The sequence below is a fragment of the Adiantum capillus-veneris genome, chromosome 10 (genome assembly GCF_014529385.1).
Source record: "Adiantum capillus-veneris isolate H3 chromosome 10, ASM1452938v2, whole genome shotgun sequence".
Classification (NCBI taxonomy): domain Eukaryota; kingdom Viridiplantae; phylum Streptophyta; class Polypodiopsida; order Polypodiales; family Pteridaceae; genus Adiantum; species Adiantum capillus-veneris.
Window position 1 is genome coordinate 1,800,195 of NC_140940.1, and position 7,500 is coordinate 1,807,694.

General features: G+C 39.1%; 1 pseudogene; it reads right to left on the reverse strand.

The window, feature by feature from the left end:
* Nucleotides 1-582: 582 nt before the first annotated feature.
* LOC147448365 (uncharacterized) lies at nt 583-1,122 on the reverse strand (annotated as a pseudogene).
* Nucleotides 1,123-7,500: the final 6,378 nt, after the last annotated feature.

The following is a 7,500-nucleotide window of genomic DNA, read 5'->3' on the forward strand; positions in this document are numbered from 1 at the left end:
ATATGCAAGAAGCAATAAATCAATATTATGCGAACGCCACAGAAGCAGAGTAATGGGCTACACGTTAGCGGCAAGAGCAAGAACAGAGGGAAGCTTCACAGGTGCAAGATGCATGGGAAGCCATGGAAGAGGCCCATGATTTCGAACGACGTGAAAGGATGCCTGAGACCAGTGTCACCAGAGGCAGAAGTAGGAGCAACCAAGGAAGAGGGCAGGGGAGTGGTGGCAGCAATTGGGGGAGAGGGCAGGGGAGCGGTGGCAGCAACCGGGGGAGAGGGCAGGGGAGCGGTGGTATCAACCGGGGGAGAGGGTAGGGGTACAGTGGCATCAACCGGGGAAGAGGACAGGGGTCCAGTGGCACAAACCGGGGGAAAGGACAAGGGAGCAGTAGCAGGGAAAGGGATCAATAACTTGTATACATCTTCACAGAAACAACACTTTTGTAAAGTTTTGAGACAATGAAAAGTGTACATTTTTAAAACATTGTTTGAGCGGCACAAAATGTCTTTGTATTAGTCATTTTGAAGAGTACATCATGGTTTGCATGGCATCAAAGCTCATTGCATGCACAAGGTATGTGACCTAGCTTCCGGTGGAAGCAATTAAGTGAAGTGTATTTGAGAGTGACTCCTTGCACAATGTTGTTTTCTCCTTGCATCTTGGAATCTGAAAAGAAGAAAAATTTAGATTCTATGTCTTAATGTATTAAAGACAATCAAAATACATCCATTTAGTAAGCACCTTTTTGTTGTTGAGAGTGAATGCATACAATTTCGGAAAAAGTGGAAATTCTTCACATGTAAGATCTAGCTTGAGCTATGCAAGAGTTGTGCTTAACATTGTCTCCATCACAGTAAGTAGGCTGTCTCAAAAGTAGAACTCCATTGATAAAGGTTTGTTCTCGAGGCTAGACTCTATATCTTCGTCGAGTGGAATAAGCTGCTCACCACTAAGAAGATGATATCTAAAATAGTAAAACGACACTATGAAATTTTGAGAGCTTATAATGAACTTGCAAATTATAGACTTCTTTTGCAAAATACAGATTTTTTCCTGTGATTGTTTCCTATCCCAATTATCATCTAAAAAGTCCAAACAGCTCTCAGACTTGCAAATGAACATTGTTGCGGTAGTTCTTATTTTCTCATCGAAGAAAAAATCTACAAACACTTCAAGAGGCATAAATAGTGTGAGCCGAACTATTTTTGTGGCAATTGAATACTTGAGGGACTTTTGTATATCCTTAAACACCTTATTCCTAAAGATTTCGCTAGTTTTTTTTCAAATCTGGCAAAGACCAATCCTTGCTGTCAAAGGATGGAAGTGACAAAGGAGCTACACGACCCCAACCAAAGGAAGTTCTCAGTTCCAAATATGACATATCATAAAAGAATATTCCATTATCTGTAAGTTCCTTGTCTTGTCTTCCTCGGTACATTTTCTCACCAATAAATGCATGGAAAGCATCAAAAATCCCAACTATGCTCTCAATTGGTTGCCAATTTGTCCTATTCGATGGATAAATATTTGAAACATACCAAAGATGATATCCACCACTTAACCTTCGAATATAATCATGCGCTAAGTGAGATGCTCAAAATAACTTATAGTTGGGTCGATGTTGTGGAAAACTTGGAGAAGATGTTTGCAACCTTAAGTCTGCATGCTGGAAAGCATGTTGTATGTGGACCTCTTTCACCCGCTTGCTTTGTGCACACACTTTAAACTCTTTAACTTGTCCCTTGAAAGCCTCCATGAAATCATTGTGTTGCCTTCTCTTCTTCCTCCTAGTTTGCAATAGAACCTGTTAGGTTTGGAGGGCAATAAGCTCAAGGTGGCTTAAAGGATAGAGTAGCCATAGCTTCATATAGTAGAGAGAGAAGAACACACACTTTTTGAAAAGGTGCACTCAATACACAAAAAGTGGCTAGCAATACTTTTGCATAGTGTATGTACAACATAGGCTTGGGCTTTATTTATGCATAAAGCTGGAGTGGCTATCCGGCTAATAACTCTCCATGCAGCCCTTCTTAGAAGCTTACAACTCATAGGCTAAATGTCAATAGCAAAATGTATGCACATGTAGAGGTGTTTCCCATAGTCAATGAAGAAGGACATGACTATCTCAACAATCCTCCCCTTAGGCATGGACTATACTGAAGCAAGCTCGGTCGAGACTCAATGTCACACAGGCTTAATGGCACACAGGCAAGCAGTCACACAGACTGGGGTAGTCACACAAACTAAATAATGGTCTCAAACATACATGGTGTCACACAGACTTAAGCATTCCTCCCCTTAAACATGAAAGGCAAAAGATAACCATATCTATAACCATCAGTGTCTACTCTTAGTAGCACCTCACCTTGCTCCTAGTGGTCTTCATCATTTGATATGTTTTGCTGCTGCCACTGCTGCAGTCTATGCATATTTTTTCGAGGATAGCTTCACCTTAGGTTCTCTTCTTGATAAATATCTTTAGCATACATAACAGTGTACGAATGATGTCAGCACGAGGGATTCTTTTGAGGAAGGTCTTACCTCCAGATATAACTGGGGTAGTGTCTAATCCTCTCACATCTCTTGTAGATAGTTTTGGTAGACATAATGAAAGGCAAGGCTTTGTTATCATGCCTAGAGTGCAAGAGAAAATAAAATGCATAATGAAACGAGAAGTATGCAATGCTTTTGTATAGATGTAAAATAAGCTTGTGCAATGCTTTCGAAACGATTGAGACTTTAGAGAATGTGTGAAGTCGAGAGGTTTTGAAAAACTTTGAAGGTCTTTGCTAAAGCTCAAGAAGAGCCAGTGTGAACAGGAACTGGCAAAGTTTGAAATGAGTTGTCCATGCATGATGTGGGCAAATTGGAGTCCACCATTTTGATCATATCTCCTCAACCATGGCTCCAAGTAGATGAATAAAAATAGGGACAAAAACTTCAGCTCATGAGCTACGACTCCTATTCTATATACTTTTTCCAATTTAGATTGAAACCTAGCGAAAAAAATCACCAAAATAGGGTATCTTTCTGGCAGGAAAAGTCTTCTTGTGGTCCCCTTAGCTTAGACTTCCACTTGATTCCAATGGACACCTCATGCAATATGAAAGCATGGCATTTCTCCTTGACAAAGGTTTGTAAGCATCCTTTTAATAATGCATTAAAATGAGTGCATCTTTGAAAATCATGCAAGCTAGTGTCCCAGTAGGATTTAATTCCCTTCTAGTAGCTATTAAAAAGAAATATATGAAAAATACATAGAATATGTATATATTGGAAGTAACCGTAGATATAGGATCTAGCTAGGGTATGAGATGATAATGAGATAGTAAAAAGAAAGAATCGATGATTTTTGTCCCAAGTTAAAGAGACAGAGCTATTGACGCTTTTCCCATAGTACTTTCTGACGGTAAAGTAAGAATATGTTACCTTTGAGATAAATAATACGATGAGATAGAAAGCTTATTATATATGTATATTATAGGAAATATACTTATGTATTTAGAGTTGCAAGATAGATCTTGTAGCATTCGTTCCCACTATGTACGTGTCACGGCACGACATTCACCCCCTCTAAACTTGCACAACCTCTGGTATGTGCTACATATGATTTTTTGCAGTTTCAATTCCTTTGTCAATCTTCCATGATTTCATCTTCATTTTGATCTTCACTTGTGTTTTGCTCTTCCTCCTCCTCAACATCTTCTGGATCATTGTCTCGTCTTCTCTTAAACACTTTGATCCTTTTTCCTACAATGGGTACCTTTACTTCTATACCATTTAGTTTAGACAAATTGTAAGTAGCATTTTCATGCACATGCTTCACAACATACGGTCCAAACCATCTTTTCAAAACTTATGCATGATTGTGTGTTGGTTATCAAGGCTACTATCATACACTAAAATCCTTTTTCCTACAATGGGTACCTTTACTATACCATTTAGTTTAGACAAACTGTAAGTAGCATTTTCATGCACATGCTTCACAACATACGGTCCAAACCATCTTTTCAAAACTTATGCATGATTGTGTGTTGGTTATCAAGGCTACTATCATACACTAAAATCCAGTCACCTTTATCAATTGCTTTTCTCTTGAGCCGATGTCGCTTATTGAAGTAGTCCTTGTTTTTCAACTTTGCATTTTTTAGTCATTCTTTTGCACCCTCAAATGTCTCCAAGTCTTCTCTCTAGTTTCCTTATGCGCAATGCAAGGAGATCTTCCCTTCTAAGCCCCTCTTGCTAAGGTAGTACATTCCATGTGGGAATTATATCTTCAATTGGCATCACTGGCTTTTGACCATACATCAGCTCCACAAGCATATAGCTAGTTACTAAGCTATATGTTGTACAATCAGCCCATAAAGAATATGGCAATAGTTTTGGCCACTCACCAACTCTCTCTTTGCAAGCCTTGGCCAAATCTTTAATGATAGGAGGATGCCCTCTTTCACTTTTTCCGTTGGCTTCAGGGTTGTAAGTTGTAGTAAGAGAAAGCTTGATTCCTAATATGGAAAAGAACTCCTTGCTTACTTGGCATCCAGTTCACCTCTATCTGCAATGATCTTTCCCACACAAGGTGATTTGTTACCATATATGTGGTAGCGATATGTGTGAACAAGAATATCAGGGAACTTTTTTCCATAGTAGGAGGTTTTTTGTCAGGGCAAGGGTCCTATAACTATCTCGAACAAGATCTGGATCTGTGGTCATGTGGGTACAAGGCCATAGGGCATGGCCAAGCCATATGTTAGGCATGCATGCATTGGGGGATTTATAAGAGAATGTGGTTGGGTAGTCAATGGTATGCTGAACAACCCATGGTATTCATTGTTACCAAAGTGCAGTAGAGGTCTTGTGGAGGAAAAGAAGGTCATGGAGGGTTTGCATGATGCATAAGTATGCACCCTTCACTCTCTCTCTCTCAACCTGAAGCTTGCATGGTGGGGTTTTAGCTGTGATGCCATATTGTGGGAATGGCCCCTTGGATACAAAGAGGTCGAGGACAATACAGTCAAGGGGAGGAGAAGGTGGAGGGAAAAAAGGCTTACGCACACAGAGGCTCAACCTTGGGCGTGAACAAAATGGCAAGCAAATGGCCTTGACAAAGTTGGGTAGATGTGGGGAGCAAAAGACGTCTCTGCAGTAGCTTTGAAATAAGGCCATAGAAGGAAATAAATCTCTCTCTCTCTCTCTCTCTCTCTCTCTCTCTCTCTCTCTCTCTCTCTCTCTCTCTCTCTCTCTCTCTCTCTCTCTCTCTCTCTCTCTCTCTCTCTCTCTCGTGTAAGTCACTATAAAAGCTGCCATATCTATAGGTTTTTTGTTATTATATATATATATTTTTTTTTAAAAATATTGTGGGCACTCTAATTTGGGCACCTCCCTAACAAGGGCCCTTGGCCCGCGGCCATGGTTTCTCTGCATGTGATGAATGCACCTTGGCTACCAAATAAATCCCTAGGGCCATGTCATGGCAGTCCACTCTAGCAATTTCACAATCATACCAAAAGGTATACAACCATGGTTGATGGGTCACTACCATCAATCTTCCTTCTTCGCAATGGTTGAAGAACATAGACTTCAGCAAAGCAAACAAGTAAAAATATGATTTTACACTCGTTACAAGTTTGTTACTTGTAAGGCATCTTACATGGGAAAATCAAGGAAGGTGTATCTTGTGTGTATAATTGTCTACCCGCAACCCAAAGAAATCAATGGTGCTTAAAATGAACAACCTCAAAAACGCATCTCACCTTCGCTAACATACAATTTGATTCTTGATGCACAGGGAATGCAAAACCATAAACTTTCATAGCTTGTGTGTATAATTCTCTGCCTGCAAACCATGTCAGGTGATGATACAAATCTAGATTCCAAGTGTAGTGATTCAAGTCATGGTAATCATAGAATCTTAGCAAGGATGCTCCTATAGTAATGCAAGAACTTACATGGCAAGGAAACTCTTGGGGTAATGCAAGCACCTGCAATACTCAGAGAGAATTTTTTAAAGTCGATAAGCAAGAGAAATGTAAAGTTATGAAATCTAAACTTATTGATTTTGTAGAATTATCCACAATACAAGCTCAAAAAAAAAAAAGTCCAAGCAAATTTTTGACATTAGACAAAGCTTGATAGCTAAGTTTCAACTCTAAGGTGTTCATTTTTACCGGGGTAGAAGGCTCAATTAGACTTTAAAATTGATAGCCAAGCAAGGCTCCACAACAACAATAAACAAACTAGAATTTTTTTATTACCTTAGGTACAAGGTACATTGCAACTTTGTATTTTCTTTCATTAGGGAAAATTTGGACTCTCAAAGGGGCCCTATATGGACTTTGAGTTTCTCTCTCTTGGCCAAAATGGGCACAGGGTAAAAATTTTACACATGAAATCAAAACTTGGCAGACCTTTTGGATTTAGAATGTACTCATTGAGATCTATCCATTGATATATAGCATGCCATCAGATTCCTTATATTCTAGAAGATTCCATTTTTTGATGTGACAATTTCTTCTTATAAATGGAATCTCTCCCCACATTTCAGCTTCAATGGGGAGGCCATAACTTCTACAAATCAAATCCAAATTTGTTGGAGTTTGGGGATTGAGGACCCACTTTCTAAGATCTTTCCAATGATATGTTGGTTGATAGGGTTTTGAGAATTTGTTTATGTACTTCACCACGTTGCCATTTTGGACAAGAGAGGCAAAGTCAAACCTCCTTATAGGGCGCATTTAAGAGTCAAAATTTTCCCTATTGAAAATTCTAAGCGTTGCAGGAACCAATAGAGTATTAAAAGGCACTATAAGCAAGGAAACTCTGCTTACAATATGGCTCTCATGGCTTTTCCCTTGAAATTTTATCATGCATGCCATGTGACAACTCAAAATGCTTTGAGCACAAAAGCTAGGTGGGTTTTTATTATAAAGATGTCATTCTCCAAAGCCAGGCTCAATTTTCTTAATATGTCTTCCAAACTTTGTGATATGCAATCAGCATACAAACTTGAGGTCTTTGCAAGTGTTTATGTCCAGTTATCAAATGGTTACTGGTAGGAACCAAGATTAGGGTTAAGGTACCTAGGACACATTCTAGGTGTATCAGAATCCATGGCTATGATTTGGATTCAAGGTACGATACTTAAGGAGCCATAGTACGAGCCGGCTACAAAAATTTTGACTGTTTTAAATCTTTACATTGAAACCAATCATAGCATGCAAAGAAAAGTGCTCTGAAGGCCATTTTGAGAGTCTTCTACCCCATGTTTATGCCCTACTCAAGATAGGGCACAAAGGACTTAGGGGAAAATCAAAATTCTTGGAATATAGGTTGTACAACAGACAAGGTTGAATTATACTTAAATGTCTCACATGAGTTCTTGATAGTGCAAGGCACTTAAGCATATAGTTGAAAGTTTAGATGTAGATAAGTCATTGTAGCCAAGGGATTCTCAATCTATTTATTATAAATTTCATGAAAGCCATGCCAATAAGGTGGACT